This window comes from Peromyscus californicus, unplaced genomic scaffold, assembly GCF_007827085.1.
Source record: "Peromyscus californicus insignis strain IS unplaced genomic scaffold, ASM782708v3 Scaffold_6__1_contigs__length_162567912, whole genome shotgun sequence".
In the NCBI taxonomy this organism is placed as follows: domain Eukaryota; kingdom Metazoa; phylum Chordata; class Mammalia; order Rodentia; family Cricetidae; genus Peromyscus; species Peromyscus californicus.
In genome coordinates, this window is record NW_026294584.1 from 44,766,294 (window position 1) to 44,786,358 (window position 20,065).

Consider the following 20,065-nt stretch of genomic DNA (forward strand, 5'->3'; position numbering starts at 1 on the left):
TCAGTGCACAGCCATCTCTATTGCTGGTGACCATTTCTGCTTTGTCACATTTCCCGATTTACCATGCAGTTTGGAGAGACCCTGAAGGAGAGCCATGTTTGAGACAGGGACAATGGAACCCAATGGGAGTGGAGTTCACTAGGAAGAGCAGGACCGGCAGTGAAAAGTTGGGCCAAGCCATAGAAGAGTGCAGAGTCCTGGATGTGATGAGGCTGTGCTTGCATTCACCCTAAAACTGTCCCCTCTGTAGCAGAAGGCTGCTTAGTAAATAGAAGCTGTTTATGCAACAGTAAATACAAATATAAGAGATGTTTCCTTTGGCATCTAAGAAACCATGTTCTTAGCAGTAGGGTGAGGGAGGGGAGATGTTTATTTACCTTCTGACTGGAGAGAGGCTGTTCATAGCAGGTCTGGGGTGGGTGGCACCAAAGCAGAAAGGGTCCTAAAAGGGGTGATAATGAGGTGGCAGGGAGGGGCACAGGCAGTGCAGAGCTGTCTCTCAAGGACAGAGCTGTGGGGCACGCTGGGAAACAGGTGTGCTTGTCCCCTCCATCTCTTCTGCAGTTCCAAGTGACTAAGAGTAGGCTGGGCTTCTGCAATCTGCTACAGTGTTGGGGGTTCCTTATTACACTGGCTTGGAGGCAAACTTCGGGACTTAGGGGAACACCAGTATGAACGCTGCAATCACTGGTATTTTCTAAATATTATGAGGTTTCGAGGAATGGGAGTCTCATGGGATGGGGGGAAAGATGAAGGAACATCTGTGTTTGCTAATTATCTGGAAGTTAAGGTCCCGCTGCCCACAGAGTGGGAGACAGGGGCCCCATCTCCCCGATGCTTGTACTTTTGAGGGGCGGCTGAGCATTCCTGAGTGGAAAACAGAATGGGGGAAGGTCTATACCCGCACAGAGCAGAGAGGCTGCGAGTTCGCTAAATTGCTTGCCAGAGGTAGAGGTCCGGGTCTAAGGCAGGAAGGAGGCTGCCAGAGGCTGAAGGAAGCTGAGGGGAACCTGAAGTCCCTCTGGGTCCCTTGCTATTTGAGACTGTTACAGCACTTCCTTGTGGGCGTGGCTTTTCTCTGCCTGCTTTCTGGAGACAGTCCATCCTGGAAGTCTCCTTACCGCTTCTTACTGCTCACACAGATCTTTCTCGGTAGATGTGAAGCCTACCTGTGACTTGGCTGCCTGGTGACCGTTTGCCACTTTCTGTCCTCAGTCCCTGACCTTCTTGATGACTGCTTCTGAACCCCAAACCCGACCTCAGGCAGTGGTCCCTTCCCCTCTGGCCTATCGAGAGCTTTGGCATCAGCATGCTTTACTAAACATTTATTGCAGAGGTAAGAGCTTGCTGCCCCTTACCGGTGCTTGGCTGCCAGGGCTGACGGCTGGAGAAGGCAGTTTGTATGCTAATTCTGCTGATTGCCAGCTTCTTGAGGCTTCTACTCCAGCCATACCATTAGCCATACTATCTGCCCTGGGGGAAAGATTCCTCCCTCTTCCCCCAGCCACTACCCATCTGCCCTCTACCCCCCCTTCCCCTCTAGCCTCCAGCCTCTCTAGGCCCCCAGCCAGCTTTCCCATACAGACCTATAAAATTTTATTTGACTCATTATATCCCAGGCAATGCCTTATTCATTTTGGGAATAGTCCAGATTCAAATGTGTTGTCTGTTGTCAAAGAGGCTGATTTCTGGGCCTAATATTGGGGAGAAATGTCAAGAAGGTTAGTGAGGCCAGCCCAGACTTCCATATACTACATTTCTCTTTTAGGAAGAGGCACATCCATGCTGATGCTCCTAGGACTCCTCAGTGCTCCCCTCCAGAGAACTGACAGGCTTGGTGTTCTTAATGGGGATGAGCCTGACCGTAGTAAACAAGCCTCAAACCTAAGGGTAGCTAGGAACAGCGCCTCTTTTGCAAGAGTCGGTTAATACAGCCTTGCTGGCTAGGATCAGAGCCTCTTATACAAATGTTGATTAGTACAGCCTTGCTGGTTGACCCTAAGCCCATGTGTATGACCTTGGTACGCATTACCATCCCATAAGGAGATGAGAAAAAAAAAATTGATGCTTTGGATACAGTTTCTGAGGTTGAGATTTAATTGGTCTGAAGGAGTGCGGCTCGAGCATTAGGGCATTTATAAAAGGGAAAAATACACAATCAAGGCCTAAGCCATTGCCCAAACCAGTATGCAGCAGAATGAACCCTAAAGAGGGTGCTCATTTACTAGGTGAAGTGGGAAACACAAGCCAGTCTCCTGCCCAGTTTCCATTCTTCTCCCGAATGCTCTTGTAATCCAGGGAGGAGTGGTGCTTTATCCCAAAACACCCAGTCCTTCCCACACGGGGACTTGGTTCATGCCTTAGTACTTCTGCTTGGAGCTACATGACAGAGAGCAAATGACTTTATCTTCGTAAACCTCAATTTCATCATCCTTAAAATGGGAGTAATAAGCACCCCCAAAGACTCTCAAGGATTCAAGTACATGAAGGAGTCAGTCGAGTATGCTTACAGTGATTAAAGCACTCATTAAAAGGAAGTTGTTATTACTATCAAAATAAAACCTGGTGCCTTGTGTTCAGAGGGCCTGGTGCTCTACTCTCCCCGATGAGCTGATAATATTGCTGACTATGAACACACTTACTATTTGCTGAACACGACGTTAAAGGCTTTGCATATATTATCCAAGGCATCCAGAGGTTAAACAGCATGTCCAAAGCCCTCAGCTAATCAACAACATAGTCCAGGCTGAAATAGGTCAGGCTGACTCTGGGCTTGCCCCGATGCTCTTACTCCACAGCACCAAGTGGACCAGAATAGCTGGATGTGGTCACAGCTGGCTTTCCTGGGTGCTGCTGGCTGAGACCTCGAAGAAAGGATGGGTTTACATGAATGTGATCCTGCATGGAGGATCTTGAAAAGTGAAGATAGCTTGGTGAAGGTGACATTGCTATAAACTGCTCCCTGCTTTCCAGATGCCTCTGGCTAGTCTCTCTCTCATATCTACAATAAAAACCTTCCCCTTAACTATACCATGAAGCGGTCATGTCATCAGTTTATACAATATTCTTTTGAGCTACTAGGTTGGTTATAGACTTCATAGCTAGCAGGGTCCCAAGGATGCTTCAGGTCACCTTAATTGGACTCAGCTGTTTCCCAGTGTTGGTACCATTGCTGGGATGTTTGTGATGATACTGGCTCACCCATGTGATGCCACCTTCATATGGGAAATGACCTGGTACACAGTGATGTTGTTTTTAGACAAAATCTTATATAGCCCAGGATGATCTTGAGTTCACTATGTATAAACTTATGATCTTCCTGCTTCCTGCCTCAGCCCCTGAGTGTGTGAAATGGCATTTTAAATGCTCGATAATCAGCAGTGAAGGAGGCGGTGACTTTTGGCTGACGCTCTCTATGATGGCTCACTTTGGGGCATTTTGAATGTTCATCCCCTCTACAGTGACCTAAGAGACAGTTCTCCTCACAGCTCACTGTGTTCATACTGAACTATCTTAAACTAGTCTAGAAGCACTATAAAATTCTTCTTGTAAGTGGATGCATGGCTTTTACGTGCTCCCAAATATTGTGCCAGACATGCAAACAGATAGAAGCCCTGCAAAGCTCTGCAGAAGGTGGACAAATGAGAATTTTTTTTTTTGTGGGAAAGCTCCATGCTGCCCATACTCTCTGAATTGCTTCATGCTTTTTTTGTTTGCTGGGCTTTGGCCAATTTATGTTGCTTAGACAGGTTTTGTTCTCCAAGATCCAGGGTAGGATATCGGGAAGGTTCTCCCTGCAGGAGCCCAACTCTACCCTCTCATCCTTCTCCTTGTCTTTCATCCATCTTTAGAAGGAGATGATGGGAGAGGATGATACAGACGAAGAGGAGCCTCTACTGAGCCTCACACCTGCTGTGGGATCAGTAAGGCCCGCAGTAGAGCAGGGGATGCACTGACCCTCTAAATTCTGAAATACTTCTCTACCAGCTTCCAGCAATCGGCTTGACCCTTCTATCTTCGAGCAGGTGGAATACCCTTCCTCAACAATTTTCTCTGATGTCGTGACAAGCAGCAGGCCTGTCCATCAGAGCCAATGGCTGTGTGGCCAGACTCTTGCCTGGTGTTCCTCTATGTGATTTCTGTCCTGGTGTACTTGTCTTTGTTGATTTTGTTGTCACTGGCTTCCTAGCTCTTCGTCCCTCCCCTGAGTACCAAGGACCAAACTTTGCCCAAGGCTTACCTGCAGAAGGAACAAAGGAAGAATCAGATGTTCCTACGAAGCCCTGTGATGCATCTGGCCCTGCCAGAAGTGCATTTGTCAGGGCTGGAAAGATCTCTCAGTGGTTGAGAGCACTGGTTGCTCTTCAGGAGGACTTGGGTTTGATTCCCAGCACTCGTACTGCAGCTCACAGCTGTCTGTATCTCCAGTTCCAGGGGCTCTAACACCCTCTTCTGGCCTCCCTGGGCACTATGCATGCAGACAAAATACCCACATATATCAAATAATGAAATAAAATAAATTTTAAAAGAAACACTTGTCTATCATGACATCATCTTGAAAACCTGGAGGTATGTATCTCTTCTAATAGGTGAGAAAATTGAGGTTGAGAGAGAGAGAGAGAGAGAGAGAGAGAGAGAGAGAGAGAGAGAGATCAAAACTTGCCCAAGACAAGTAGCCATTCTTAGTAAAGCCTGGTCCTGATAATTCTGTTGCATCTTCACAAGAGCACAGGATGTGCAACCTGAAGTTAGAGTGTGTGTCCTTGCACAGATAGCGTTCCTTTCCTGGCTCCAGTGAGGGGTCGGAGTGTGTCTTAGGATAGTATAAGCTTCATTCCCTCTGCAGCTCCATGACGTCTCTTCTCTGAGATTAAGGAAAGCTCTGTCTGGATCTTTGAGGAATTCCTGTTTCCTCTATACCTGGTCTCTGGAGCACAGGAAATGCCCTTACTGTGCTTAGCGGCTGTCCTGCCATATGGTACCCCCCTCACTCAGTGGCTGCTCAGTGTTGGACCTCACAAAGTCAGGAGGAAAATGCAGCATGTGGGTGGGATTTGAAAAGTTCTCTGAGCTCTTTCGGGAGGAAAGGGCAAGCTTCTGACCAAGGCCAGGCTCTCATTCCTCCTTAGCCTTGTTTCGACACCCTCTGGTTTTTGTTTGTTTGAGAAGGGTCTCGCTATGTAGCTATGGCTGGTCTGAAGCACACTATGTAGACCAGACTGGCCTCACACTACTTCTGTCAGCCTCTCGAGTGCTGGAATTAAAAGGGTGCACCACCACCCCCAGCCCCTCTGTCTTCTTTTTAAATGCTTTTCAACTCTCAAAAGGTTTCTGCTGCCTTTTTAGGGCACTTCATAAAGCAGAACACACCCTTTGCTTCTGCTCTCTCCATCTCTTCAGGGGCTAGACCACTCTTGACAAGCTGTAGTACTCTGGCCAAATTCAGGCTGCCATCTTGTTTTATAAATAAAGCATTTTTTTTGGAGCCCAAATTTGTTGCAGCCCAGAAGTATCCATTCATGTTTGTATTTGTCAAGACAGTATGGCTTATGAAGGCTAAGATCTTTTCTATCTGGCCCTCTTCAGGAAGAGTTTGCCCACCCTGACCTGGATCATTAGAGCCAACTCTCAGACACTCTTGCACCCACTTGACTGTTTTCTATGCTGTAGAAGTCTGGCCACTCAGAACATGCAGGTTGACATGATACTTTATGACCAATGGGGGTATGGGGCCTACCAGCCCTTCTGTTCATCACCTTCCAGGGACCTGCCCTTTTAGGTGGCATTAAAGAGTGTTTGCAAGAGAAGCCAGCTCCCTTCTTTCCATTTTCCAAGTTGTCTCGATGAGAGTTGGTGATCCCGAGCATCCTTGATCTGTCACTAAAATGCCTGGGGCTGTCTGTTGGTTACTTTTCTTGTTTCTGTGGCTAAATACCCAGCAAAAGCAACTTAAGGAAGAAAATGTAGTCAGACTTTCTTTGGACCACCAGCCCCCAAATGATGACATGGAGACTTGTTATTAATTATGAAAGCTTGGTCTTAGCTTAGGCTTGTTCCCAACTTTCTCTTAGAACTTAAATTAACCCATTTCTATTCATTTATGTTCTGCCACGTGACTCTTTACCTCTCCTCCATCCTGTACATCCAACTCCCTCCATGCCTCATTGCCTTAATCCCGTGCACCTCAGATTCTTCCTGAGTTCCTATCTGTGCCTGGAAGTCCCACCTATTCCCTCCTGTCTAGCTATTGGCCACTCAGCTCTTTATTAAACCAATCAGAAGGTGCCTTAGGCAGAGACACATTTTCACAGTGTACAAAAAGATTATCCCACAACAAGGAAAGGTTTATCTTGGCTAGCAGTTGGAGGGTATAATCCATTATGGCAGAGAAGGGAAATATGCAAGCATGTGAGGCCCTGGTTACAATTACACCACAGTCAGGAAGCAGTGAAAGAGATGGATGCTGGTACTTAGCTCACCTTCTCCTATTTATTCAGTCCTGAACCCCAGTCCAGAGGGGGTGCCATCAACATTTAGGATGGGTCTTTTCTCCTCAGCTAAACCTTTCTGGAAATACTCCAATAGACATACTCAGAGGTGTGTCTCCATGGTGATTCTAGACTCAGTCAAGTTGACACTAAGATTAAACACCACAGCCTGTTTTCCCCGACAGTTCCTCTCAGGCTAGTGTATTTTATTCTTTCTTCCCAAGAAAGCTCACAGCTGCATTTTCAAAAACTAGTGTTTAAATGTTGCCTCCTCAAAAGACCCTCGAGGTTTCACCTCTTGTAACATGTTGTGTCTCTTTGCTATGGACTGACCAGGACCAAGGCAGAAGGGAGGAGCTAGTGGGATTCCCAGGACTTGGATGCATGAAGTCCTCCAGGACTGAAGGAAGAATTGGCTGGATTTGAAAATGCTAGTTGTAGCCTAGCAATGAAATGTTCTTGAGAATAAATGAGGAGGAGAACTGGGCCCAGTGATGTGTGTGTGTGTGTGTGTGTGTGTGTGTGTGTGTGTGTGTGTGTGTGTGATTGTGATTATCATCTAGCCTATTCTCACCCCCTTCCTCTTACTGGTAAGGCTGGAGGAGCCAGTCTTCTTTCTCCCCACTGATTGGTCCTTTCATGGTGTCTCTTTAACTTCTCCATCACCCATCCCATCTACATCACCACAGCATCCACTGTCTTTCCACCCTCTAGCTCCTTCTCCTTAGCCCTTGTCTTGGAGCCTCATACTCTACACAACCTCAACAGCACACCCACTTCCCTACTTTTCTCAAGCCTGTCTTCTAACTACCATCCCTCTTCCCTCCTGACCCAGACTCCTTCAGAGAAGTGGCTCTCTTGTCACTCCTACAGCATCTGGTGGCTTCTAGTCCAGGTCCAAGTCCCGGAATATTTGTGGGACACGCTGGTCTTTCTTGGCCTAGTGAAGAGCTCAGGTTTTGGAACTGAAGGTCAGGTTTCAAGCACCTGCATACGTCATCGTAGAGCAAATCACCGATTCACTCCATGCTTTCCTTTGGTAATATGCAAAGTGAGGGTAGTGACATAGTAATTACTTCACAGGTGAGTGTGTCAGGAAAAGATCATGTGTGTCAGTCTTAGTGTGTGTCCTGTAACTGAATAGGAGAGCATAAAAATCCAGCCAACTGTAATAGAGACTTGGAATTTTTGAGCAAGATATTAAGATTTTAATAGAATGCTCTAATGAAAGTCTCTTTATTCCTTTCCCAAAATGTTGGTGGTTTTAAACTCTGTAGATTCACACTCAAGGTAATAATACAAAACAAAAATAACTCACTAGACTAGACTTTCCAAAGTGACAATGTACCAGGCTTACAGGCTTCTTTATTAGACCCCAAGAATGGGCTACTGACACACCCCAACTGTAATCAGATTAAAGGACTTGCATGGTTTTCATCACTATACATAAAATGATGTTTGCATATTCCTAATCATTCTGCCATTGTCTCATTTGTTTTATACTACCTACAAAATCAAATTCAAGCTATATCTGACTACCTCTGGATCTTCATGGTAAAGATGGGTTATGTCTAGTATAGTCTTAGTAGGAACCCTATTAATCTTTAGATCTTGCTTAACTGCTGTCTTAATTTTACTGCTTCTCTCTTATGTACCCATCCTCAATGGATCCAGCTGCAACCTAATTCTATTTATTGGACTCTCTTGATCATCCTCCAAGGCTTGAAAGTCAGAAAGAATAGAGACTCTAAGCCTCCCTATACCCCATTTAAGTCAGAAATGGCTAGACAGGCTCTATACCAAACTCCTAAATGATTTTAATGTCTCAACTCTTGAGGGGGAAATGTTTGGTATCACTTTAACAGGCTTGGAGACCATTGACCTAATCTATCCACAGGTTCTTGGTCCTAACAACAGCACCAGGCATGAGTTTTATCTTGTGGAGCAGGGCCTTAAATCAAGCTAGAAAGCCATTGATTACTCCCATAATGTTTCACCAATGGGCATATTTTGCCAGGCAAGTCATTATCATAGCCTTGTCTTAGTTACTATTCTATTACCATGAACAGACACCATGACCAAGGCAACTTTTAGAAGAACACATTTAATTGGGGGGCTTGCTTACAGTTTCAGAATGTTAGTCCATGATCATGGTAGAAAGTGTGGCAGGCAAGCAGGTATAGTGCTGGAGCAGTATCTGAGAGCTTACATCCTGATTAATCACAGGCAGCAGGCACACACACACACACACACACACACACACACACACACACACGCAGAGAGAGAGAGAGAGAGAGAGAGAGAGAGAGAGAGAGAGAGAGAGAGAGGCTGGGCCTGGGTCTGGCATGGTCTTTTGAAACATCAAAGCCAACCCTAGTGACACACCTCCTCCATAATGCCTTACCTCTTCCAACAAGGCCACATTTTCTAATCCTTCACAAACAGTTTCACTAACTGAGGACAAAACATTCAAATATACACACCTATGGGGGCCATTTCCATTTAAACCACTATAAGCTTTCAGGGTTTACATCTGGATAAGAGTAAATATATACTCGATTTTGTTTTCTCCAGTCACATGCGTAGCAAGTACTGTAAAAGCTAACCAGTAGGGATGAAGCTTCTAGATCAACAATAACTTGATTCTACATATTCTTGAGCTCAGTTATAGGGTGTTTTCAACATAAGGTCAAATCATGAAGTTCTGGAAGTAACCAAGAGCAATGGAACTAGCCTGTACTGTTTGTAGGTCTATGGAACCTCACTGACCAACAACTTCCAAAGAGGTAATTCCTGGCACTTGAGCTTTTTATTTGATAGCCTATGGTATGTAAGAGGGACATTGTCCTCTCATTATAGGCTAAGTCCACTTAAACTCTTTATATGTGTATATGTATTTATTTGAGGAAACTTCCATAGCAGTAGGTTCTTGGAAAAGTCTTCAGTGTTATCCCTCCCCATATTCCCTCTTCTATCTTGTCTATCTCCCATCCCTCTTAATTCTTTTTGCTCTGTTATTCCCCATTCCTCCTATATGGAGATGTGGTACATTTACACAGTGGAATATTAATTAGCTGGTAAGAAAAGTGAAATTATGAAATTTGCAGGTAAAATAGATGGAGCTGGAAGTACTCATTCTGAGTAAGGTAACCCAGACTCAGAAAAACAAACATCACATATTTTCTCTCATATATGGATGCCAACTTTGAGTCTTTAGATATGTGTGTTTAAATTGGAACACCCATAGAGGCCAGGAAACTAGTAAGAGACCATGGAGGGGGGAGGGCTCTGATGGGAGAGGAATGGAAGACAGGAGGCATAATGGAGATAATATTTTTAACCAACAAATTTAAATTAACCAGTTTTTCAAAGAATTAAGTCTTGGAGCTGTTGAGATGGCTCAGCAGTTAAAGGTTCATGTCACCAATGACCTAAGTTCAACCCCTGTACTCACATGTCTTCTGTTTTAAAGTTTTAGTTACATTATGGACTAAAAGCAATTTGGCTTTTACTTAACAGTTCTGATTTCGGTCACTATTAACTTATATGACAATTTAATATCATTTAAACAATATAAAAGTATACACATGTAGACATAAATATGTACAGCCATACTTAGAGATAGATTTCTAAAAATTCCAAAATGTCTAGGGATGACTCAGTAGAAAACAAGTGGTGAGTTGGCAAAATGTCCAATGATGACTCAGGAAAACACTCAATGATGATTCAGCAAAACACTACAGTGACTCAGCAGGATACCTAATAACAAGCTGGCAAAAAAAAAAATCCCAGTGACAACTTAGCAAAACACCCAACAACGACTCAGCAAAAATGTCTAGTAATGACTCAGCAGCAGCAGCCACTAATGACATAGTAAAATACTCTTTGTTGACCAGCAAAAATGCTCAATGATGACTCAGCAAAAGTATACAGCAAGGACTGGGGAAAAGCACCCTATTATACTCAATGTCTTGATAGCACACCCAGTGAGGATTCTAGAAAAAATGATGACTTGGCAAAAACAAAACAAAAAACCAAAAAAAACCCCATAATGATAGCTCTGCAAAAATTCCCAGGAATGGCTGTAAAAAGTCAATGCTGACTCAGCAAAATATATCCAACAACAGCAGGAAACAGACCACTTAGGAAATGCTCAGTGATGACTTAACACAGTACCTAGCAATGACTCAGCACAACACCTTGCAGTTAGGGTTGGGGTTAGAGTTGGGTGGGATTGGAGTTGGGATTGGAGGGTTAGGATTGGAGTTTAGGGTTAGGCAAAGCCCACACTCTGGTTTGGGTTAGTAACATCAGCAATGGTGATTAAATCGTAGCAATACTTTGCTTACTTCAGTGCCCAGCGAGGCTTCTAAAGGACTCTGTTCTGAGGACTGGCCAACTCCCTCTGTCCTACTCCGGAGAAAACTGAAACAGGTCAAGGGATTTCTCTTTGTCTCTGCAGGGGCACATCTCACCAGGAGACCCCACTTTGGCACCATCGTGGTGGAAGGATACATGGTGCTTGCCACTGAGCACTCTCAGGATCCCTCCACGGCCGGGTCCTGCTCCGGGAGGTGAGATGTGCCAGACAGGAACACAGGCTGTCATTGTCACACATGGCTCTGATTGCTGCTGACGTGGACACTCAGAGCCCAGGCTCCCAGGCCAGGTGGGGACTCCTCCTACTTGTAAATTACAGCTGGAAATCAGTCTCAGCTCCCCTCAGCTGCACACTGGGTGTGGGCCAGGACCCCCCGTCTTTCATGGACAGGTTTTAAGACTGGGCTTTGGCTGGAATGGCTGGGATCAGGGTGGATCCCCTGTGGTCTCAGACGGGGAGACGGCAGGAAGATCTCATTAACACTTTTCCACAAAGGGGAAAAATAATATTTCAGCTTGTTCCCTCTGTGTCTTCAAGCGGTGATAAGGTACCACCAAAGTGCCAGTCGGAGCTGCGTTCACATGAAGGATTATTCTGATAAGATGGAGGGGGGAGATTCTCTGGAAGGGAGAGGCTTGGGGAAGGGGAGGCAGGCTGGTTTAAGGTTATTAAACAGGAAATGCCTGGCCACAGCGGATCAAGGGGAAATTACACATTCTGTCACATTTGCTTATTGAATCCCAGTTCCACTGAAGCACGAACGGGGGCAAATAACTCTATCCCACCAACTTCCTCGTCGCTCTTATTAGATTCCACAACCTTTCAATATTAAAATGCTACTGCCGGTGGCAAAATTCCTTGTCAGTTTTTAATATCAGTAAGGGATTGTGGTATTAGGTTTAAGGAAGCTGGAGGGGGGAGGGGGAGGGGGGGAGGCAGACAGTATGTAGATTCCTTGGTCGCCAAGGCTTCAAAGGTCTTTGCTCCCTAGAGCCCCTGGCAGGCCTGAGTAGCTTCTGCTCTCACAGAGAGCAGGTGACATTCTTAGGCAGAGGGCCGTGCTGAGATTTCACAGAGTCACTGTCACCCACACTAAAGCTTATCCCACACGAACCTCTGTCTCACCAAAACCCGGTGGGCAGATTCCTTCTTGCCGGGAACCTCTGTCCTGCAGATAAGTAGGGAGGGAAGTTGGTCAGCTTTCTATTGCCATAACAAGGTACCTGAGATCATCAATTTATGAAGAGAAAAGGTTTGTTTTGGCTCACTCTTCTGGAGGCTCCAGCTCAGGATCTTGCTTTGACAAAGCCATCATGGCAGGAACATGTTGGGGTGAAACTGATCCTCTGCCTATCAAGGAACAAAGAGAGTTAAAAAATAAAAGGGACTGAGTTCCCACTATCCTTCTTGAGGAATGTCTCAGTGACCTAAAGATCTCTCACTTGGTCCCTCCTTAGGGTTCCCACCACCTGCAATAGTGTCCTTGTAGGAATCAGGCTGTTAACCCAACAGCGGGGGACCACTGACTTGTCCAGACTCTTGCTGGTGGCTCTTTCCCACCTAGTTTGCCTATTGGCAACTTACTACCACAAAGCCTACCTCCACTGCCTTTTCTCTCCCTTGGAGTGACCACTGTCCCTTCTCTAAACACAGGTGGCATTCTATCATCCTCTTTGCGAGCTTAGCCACTTGAGAATTTCGGAGTAGTAGGATGCTAAAATCCAAGCCATTTTCAGACGACAGTCTAGGAAAGAGGAGAGGTGCTTCTGGGTAGAAGGCTTCCCAGCTGGTAGATGAGGACACTGGAGGGGTAGGTGCTGCCCGGAACCACTGACCTCCTACTACCTCACAGTTCTGTGGCTGATCCCTCTCCATTGCATTGCTGCCCACCAGACCTCAGAGTGTTCGAAAGCCTATGGGCCTTAAGCATTCCTACTCTCCACAGTCGGCAGGATCTTGACTGCATTCCCCCTTGGGTATCATCGGATTATCCCCAGAAGTACGTGGTTCTGATAGTTTCTGTTCTATCCATTTTTGTAGGAAATACTCTACAGCGCAATGCTGGTTTTACCTGGACAGTTAGAACAAAGCTAAGAGGGCTTCATTAATAGTTGGGCATTATATAAGGACATCTGAGCACACCTGTAGTCCATTTTTTTGGTTCTTCAAGGGGGAGAGGGAGACAAGGGAATTCAAGATGAACCCAAACAGATGATGGAGTCAGTAAGGTGGTTCAGCAGGTGAAGGTGTTTGCCCCTAACTTTGGCAACCTGAGTTCAGCCTCTGGGACTCACATGGTGGAAGGAAAGATCTTACTCCCTCAAGTTATCCTCTGACCTCCATATGTACACTGGACACACATAGGTGCACACTCATACTAAGTGAATAATACATAAATAAATGTAATAAAGGTTTTAAAACGAAGAGTAGGTGATGATGCACAGATGCCTAGGGAAAGCCCAGAGGATCAGAGTCTGGAGGTCTTGGTTCTAGTCCTGTCTCTGTAAAATCTCTGTTATTACTGTTTTGTAGGTGTGTGTGTTGGTGCATGTTCATGCATGGTTGCACCTATGCGTGTGCATGCACGTGTGCACAGCATGTGGAGGCCAGAGGACAATCTTGCGTATCCTTCCTTGGGGCCATCACCAATTTTCTTTGGTTGCTGCTGTTGTGTGTGTGTGTGTGTGTGTGTGTGTGTGTGTGTGTGTGTGTGTGTGTGTGATACAGGGTCTCTCACTATTCTGGACCTTGCCAAGTAGGCTAGACTGGCTGGTGATCAATCCTCAGGGATGTGTTTGTGTCTTCCTCCCAGTTCTGGGATTACAAGTGTAATTTTTTTTTTTAAAAAGTGGATCCTGGGGAGCAAACACAGATCCTTGTGCTTGTCCAACAAGCCAGCAAACACCATGTGCTGTCTCTCCAGCCCCTGTGTTATTATTTTATTTTTGTTTATTTATCTTACCCTTTTCATGAATCAGCTTTCTCTTAGGCCCAATGAGGCTTATCTTCTCTCAGGATGCTCTGACAGACAAGATGACATAGTTTCCTAAGAATGGTCTCAAACCTGTTCATGCTAAAGTTGGTATTGGGATAAAACTGACCTAATTTGGAGAGGGTTCTCACAGGTGAGCCATCCAGGTGACATGTCTATCTTGAGCATCTGAAAAAATGAGGTTGAAGACGGGAGAGACTTGGCTGGTCTGTCTGCTAATGTTGTAGATCACCTGACTTTTCTGAACACTCCCTCTCTCTGCCAGCTCTACCCCTGGGGAGGTCTCTAGGGGCTCCCCAACTCCTCTCAGGGAAATACACACACAGCACGTCAATCATACCTTTCTTTCCACCTCAGGCAAAACTGCAGCCTCCACCCACAGAGCAATCATTCCGTGCTCAGCAGCATTTGGCCTGAAGTCTGGGGCTGAAGCGAGAGCAGCAGCCGAGGGGGGGGGGGATGCCGCGGCATGAGGTGTTGTGAAGCTCCGCGTCTTCTCCCTGAGAAGGAGAGACATTCCTGTGGACATTGTTTGCTTTGACCTTGTCATTGCATGCCACCCAGTAGCGGCTCACCCGTTAGTTCAAACAGATGGAAATAATTTACTCTAGCTTACTTCTTGATACATAGCGTTAGCTTCAATGTCACCCAAAAGACTGCTCCTGAGACGGACAGTTTCTTGCTGGACAGACTGCTCACGTCAGAGTGAGGCTACGTGAAGGGAGGAGCAACCCTCTCCCAACAGCAGCCTGAAAAATCTGTTCTCATTAGCAGGAGGACCTAGAGGGAGGAGATGGGAGCCAGTGGGGTGTGCCATGAACCTGACAGGACCCCCCCACCCCCCACTCCCTATCTTTCACTTTGCTTGTGGGCAATCTGTGTCTGCAAGTAGTGCGGCTCTTTGGGGTCCAAGAGAAATCAGATTCTGGATCTCAGTGTCTTTGGAGTGTGTCTGTTCAGCATCCTGCCCAGAAAGTCCGTCTCCTTCTCAATCATGTATTCGAATATCTAGATTGGCACCTGGCCCCAGATTGGCACATGCTTTATGCTGTGAGGAATGGAAGACGTGCTGGGGAGTTGGCTAGCTTCAGAGGCCAGTTGTCCTTGTTCTGAGCGCTCTGCGAGGGTCACTGCTGGTAGATGAAGCCTCAGGCAACATTTGACTTTTGGTCATCGGGCCAAAGGACATATATGTCAGGTGGAGCAGATGGACTTGGCATTGCGTGTGTGTGTGTGTGTGTGTGTGTGTGTGTGTGTGTGTGTGTGTCTTAACTGTTGCTACTGACTCAACCTTCAGGCAAAACAGGGAAGCCTCTTATTAGAACTCTCTCCAGTTCCGGCACTGAGTTCCCAGGCATGTCCCTTCTCACCAGCAGACAATCAAAGCCCATCTGCTCTGGTTCTCAGGAGGCCCCAAGCTCACCGCAGTGCCCGTTCACAGTCCGCATGCCAGCTGCCAAGGTGAGGAGTGCTTACTTTTCCTCCTTGCTTTCAGATTTTCTGTCTGAAGTTGCATACCACTGGAAGGATAAAACGTCTTCGTGCTGGGAAGCCTCCTAAGAGTGGTTTTGACAGAGATGATAAAGGGACACAAGAACCATTCACATTAAGAGCCATATGGATGGAAGGACAGGGGGTCCCAGGTGGGGCCTCCTCAAGCCATCTACTGGAGTGTGAGATTTTAGACTTGTGTTAACTGTGTCATTACTGTTACCGAAGTGTGAGGAACCTCAGTCCCGCTCTTCTCCATGGAAGATGTCTGCTAACTGAAAAGACATGCCTGAGTCTGATCTCTTGGGGCCACAGATGTCCATGTGTTCTCTGATTGGCTGGCACAGAAGCTGCTGGACAGGTGAAGTAAATGGGAATGGAGATGGTAGCAAGCCCTTTTGGGCCCCAGGAAGAGAATCCAGGCCTGTGGCTTCCTGCTAATTTTGCATAATCCCTGCCCTGGGTCAGGGAAAGTCCTCTGAGCAACAAAACGGGATGTCCACAAAACACTTTGCAAAAGGTTTTGCTTTGGAAACAGTTTCTCCATCATTTTTAGAAATATGTTTTTATTACTGAAAGGGCATAGGCAGCTTGTTCTTGCTGGTACATTTAAGGGTTACAGAATCAGGAAGAAGGGTCCTCAGGAATGGCCTGGTCTGGTCTGGCCTTATGCTGTGCTCTGTGACCAGGTTTGGATAGGGCTCCTGTCCTCATGTGTCTGTATGGAGCTGGTACACTTCTGAACCTGCACCCACCTGAGTAAAATAATCGATTACTATGAAGACTAGGTGAGATTCTGTTTGAAAATATGTTTTCTGCAAGCTTTCCCTCATGGGGGCTCTTGGTAAAATGTTGGGTCTCATTATTGCTTTCTCACTAGTACACATTTCATCGAGTTCTTATCTCTCTACTTTGTGTGAAATTAGGATAGCAATATCTGCCACAGAGTGGTTTGTACGAAATGGAGTGAAATAGAATGTGAAGTGAAATAACTGGTAAAATACACAATGATCCAAAACGTCAGTTTTCTCTGTGTGCCTCGTGCAACTTACCGAAGGCACTGGAGGGGCTGGGGGTGGAACTCAGCGGGTAGAGTGCTTAGCTTGCGTGCTCAAAGTTCGGAGTTTGATTGACAACACCACACAAACCAGGCATGGTTGGTGCATGCCCGTCTTCCCAGGGCTCAGGTTATGGCAGCAGGAGGATTAGATGAAGGTCTCATTCTCAGCTAGCCAGTCAGTAAGTCAGTTTGAGGCCAGCCTGGCATATAGGAGACTATATATATATATATATATATATATATATATATATATATATATATATATATATATATATATATAGAGAGAGAGAGAGAGAGAGAGAGAGAGAGAGAGAGAGAGAGAGAGAGAAGAGCTGGAGTTATCTAGCTGACCTGAAGTCCACAGCTTCATGTGTATCAGGATAGCCATGAAGGAGGCCCAGCACATCGGCAGATAACACCATCATATAGCAGTGTGAGATAGCTAGACACCCCAATTCTAGCAAATGAATTTTTGGAATGAAATGGGTATGTGCATTGATCAGGCCTCCTAAAAATTCTACCAATGCATAACTCTCTGTTAGTAAAACTATTTTTGCTTGATTATGAGATGAAAGAAGAGCAACAATACAGAAGACTATGAAGAGAAATAAAAATGTCTGCCTCCAAATTAAGTACCTTTTCATCGCATCCTTCCGGGCTGTTAATTACCACTTTAACCTCATTGCAATCTCCCTACTTCACTTGGAGGAGCACACTTAACTTTCTTTTGGTGGTAAAGTGTCAAAACCGCCCTCAGCCTGCTGTATAGTTTTTCAGGAAATCACTTAGAGCTCTTCTCCTGCTGGCCCATCTAATAATCCTTCTTAGGATTTATTGGAGGCAAAGCGTTAAGTATTTCATCATTTCTCTAATTAGTTCTAGAGGATAATAACAGCTCTTTTTACAAAAAGAACTACCCCCCCTTTTTTTTCCAGGAAAAAAGTCTCCAACTTTTTCTACTCCTCTGCCTTCTTCCTTTCTAGTTAACTCTCTCGTGTGACCTGGTGCTAGGGCATCAGAGTGGTTTTTGACCACTTCCTGCCAGACACACTTGAAATCTTGTTTTACCAGACCCCTATGAGGCAGCTGCTATTGTCCCCTTTGAAAGGTGAGAGTCCTAAGGCTCAGGGGGTTTGAGTACCTTTCTCAAGGTCCTTGCAGTGTGACATTCAAAGGTGAGCAGGTTGCTCAGCACCCGCTCCAAGCCACTGACTAACAGTGCCACACAAACACAGGCAAAATACGTTACAAACAGTTACTGGGGTGGGCAATACAAAGTACATGGTGGACCCAAGCGCTGGGAAATGACAGAAGACCCCTCATCCTGCCTCCTGAGCATCAAGTGAACCGGGAACTGCTTGGATTGGAACCCGGGCTCTGATGTTTACAGTTTTGTCTCCGTACTCTAGTCTCCCTTCCCTTGGTTGTTCCTGATTTTAGTACACACACACACACACACACACACACACACACACACACACACACACACACACAGAGAGAGAGAGAGAGAGAGAGAGAGAGAGAGAGAGAGAGAGAGAGAGAGAGAGAGAGAGAGACTTAAGGAAAAGTTCCAGTAGTCACTCTTCCCTTCCTTTGAAAACGACTTTTACAATGGAGATTACATAAGATTGAGGTTCTGTACTAAATAAAAGAATATTTGACTGCATATTTTTTTCTTCTAGAACCTGATGAACAGAACCAACTGTTTTCTTCAGAATAATCTACACATAAATAGACTATGGACTGATTTCAAGTTGTAATTCCATGCACATCAAGTCTAGCTGGCTCAAGCCAATGGATGGAGTTTTGGAGGGATACTGAAGGATCTCACAAAACCAATGAAGAGCTAAGCATCAAAGGGGGGAAGAGACTGGGCTGCATCTGGAGACCCCAGAGAAGGAAGACTCGGGGAAGTCGCTGAGGTGGGCTGTCCCTGTTGGAAGGACACAGAATCCAGAAGTTGCTTTGTGGGTTTCCTTGGCTGTGGGGACTTGGCCATACTTGCAGTCATTTCCTGCTTGATCGTGGGCAAACCTCCTGACATTTTTGTTTCTTAATTTCATTATTATACAGAAGCATAATAAAGCTCACCCTTGTCTTAGAAAGTGATTTGGAGATGACATCTGGAAGTTAGGAGTGCTGGGAATTTTGAACTTGTGTTGGCTCAGGGAACTGGACCACACTAGCATGTGTAAGTGTGTGTCATTCTTAGAACGTCATTTCGTAGACAGGACAGTTAGCTGCCCCCAAATGCTGCCACTGCAGTTTGTAGATAGAGGTGACTCTGCATGCTGCTAACTTTGCTCTGAAGCACAGGCTTTTCTGAGCCAGACTGCAGCCACCATAACTTAACTGGCTCCACCTAATCGATAATTCGGAAATCTAAAGGCCATTCAGTGGCTAAAGGCTTTTTATTTAGCCTTTGTGCTTGGGTATTAATGTTATCCCTGTGGCATCTAAATGGCAGCGCTATTTATGGATTGGAAGTCATTCTGACAGTGTGGCTCCTGGCTATCCATCTAGGTGAGTGAAACTCGCGGGACAAACAGGGATATTTTGTGTTTGCTGATGCTATGGATTCTACCTAATTTTTCCGTAGCAGCAGCCACAAAGGGCAGCAGAGAAAGAGCTCCATTGTTTGAGGACAGATGAAGCCATCAGCTCTGTGTTTGAGTTCTAACTACTCTGGTCTAAGTCCCTGCAGAGATAATGTGGTGCTATTTATTGGTGTTTCTCAACCTTTTTGAGGTTTAGGATTCTTTTAGTTGAAAAATAATAGGATCATGGGTATGAGATTAATTGAATGATCACCAATTGAGAATATATATAATTTACTATAAGATGCGGTGTATTTAGTAATTTCCAATGAGTTTATGTTGAATTCATTAAAATGACATATTTGCAAAATAGTGTACACAATTTTGAGGCATGCTTTTCCTTCAGTTTAAAGGCTGCACACATACCTGGCTGTTAATGATAATGTCATACCTACTATTCTGAGTGTTCACCATGTCCCAGGCACTGTTCTAAGCTGTGTGTGTGTGTGTGTGTGTGTGTGTGTGTGTGTGTGTGTGTGTGTGTTATGTGAATGTATATATATATGATTGTGTGCATGTGTGTGTGGTATGTGAATGTATGTGTATATGATTGTGTGCATGGGTACATGTCACAGCATACATGTAGAGCTCAGAGGACAATATTCTGGTATTAATTCTCTTTTTTCCACTTTGTTTGAGATGGAATCTCTTTGCTGCATGATAAGCCAGGCCAGATGACCCGTGAGCTCCTGGGGACTCTCCTGCCTCTGCTTGCTATCTCCCTTTAGGAGTAAGCTGGGATTACAGACACTTGCACTGCCGTCTGGCTTTTATGTGGGTTCTGGGGATCTGTGTGACAGGCACTTTACCCCTGAGTTATCTCTCCAGCCTCAGTTGAAGCATTTTAAGGCATCATTTATGGCTCCTCACAGCTAGTAGGTGAGATGCACACCACCACAACCCCTATGTTACAGAAGAAGAACCTGAGGGTCACCATTGTTATGGGACTTGCTGGAAGGTGATATAACAAATACTGGTCCTGGAGCTGTCTCACACCACTGTCCGTCACTGGCATCTACAGCACCAGCTGTGATCTGTGAGGCCTTCCAGTGTGGC

The 20,065-nt window shown here is 45.6% G+C and overlaps 1 long non-coding RNA gene across 12 annotated transcripts in view; it reads left to right on the forward strand.

The window, feature by feature from the left end:
* Nucleotides 1–19,308, forward strand: part of LOC128098787 (uncharacterized) — a 102,579-nt gene extending 83,271 nt beyond the window's left edge. For 11 of the 12 annotated variants that reach the window (XR_008214327.1, XR_008214320.1, XR_008214322.1 and 8 more), the window contains 3 exons: nucleotides 10,951–11,157; nucleotides 15,357–15,713; nucleotides 18,095–19,308. This is a non-coding gene — a long non-coding RNA (uncharacterized LOC128098787). The remainder of the gene's footprint in view (nucleotides 1–10,950; nucleotides 11,158–15,356; nucleotides 15,714–18,094) is intronic. The other variant, XR_008214324.1, reaches the window with a different exon arrangement.
* Nucleotides 19,309–20,065: the final 757 nt, after the last annotated feature.